We start from the raw sequence: 541 nt of genomic DNA on the forward strand, positions 1-541 counted from the left end.
TAAATCAAATCCCTTATGATTATACAGTGGAAGTGAGAAATAGATTTAAGGGACTAGATGTGATAGACAGAGTGCCTGATGAACTATGGACTGAGGTTCATGACATTGTACAGGAGAGAGGGATTAAGACCATCCCCATGGAAAAGAAGTGCAAAAAAGCAAAATGGCTGCCTGGGGAGGCCTTACAAATAGCTGTGAAAAGAAGAGAAGCTAAAAGCAAAGGAGAAATGGAAAGATATAAGCATCTGAATGCAGAGTTCCAAAGAATAGCAAGGATAGATTAAAAAAAAAAAAGAAGAAGAAGAAAGCCTTCTTTAGCGATCAATGCGAAGAAATAGAGGAATACAACAGAATGGGAAAGACTAGAGATCGCTGCAAGAAAACTAGAGACACCAAGGGAACACTTCATGCAAAGATAGACTCGATAAAGGACAGAAATGGTATGGACCTATTGTAAAGTTTTAAAAATAAAATAAAATTAAAAAAAAAAAAGAAGAGGTGGCAAGAATACACAGAAGAACTATGCAAAAAAGATCTTTAC

Source organism: Bison bison, unplaced genomic scaffold (genome assembly GCF_000754665.1).
Source record: "Bison bison bison isolate TAMUID 2011002044 unplaced genomic scaffold, Bison_UMD1.0 scf7180017864506, whole genome shotgun sequence".
Taxonomy (NCBI): domain Eukaryota; kingdom Metazoa; phylum Chordata; class Mammalia; order Artiodactyla; family Bovidae; genus Bison; species Bison bison.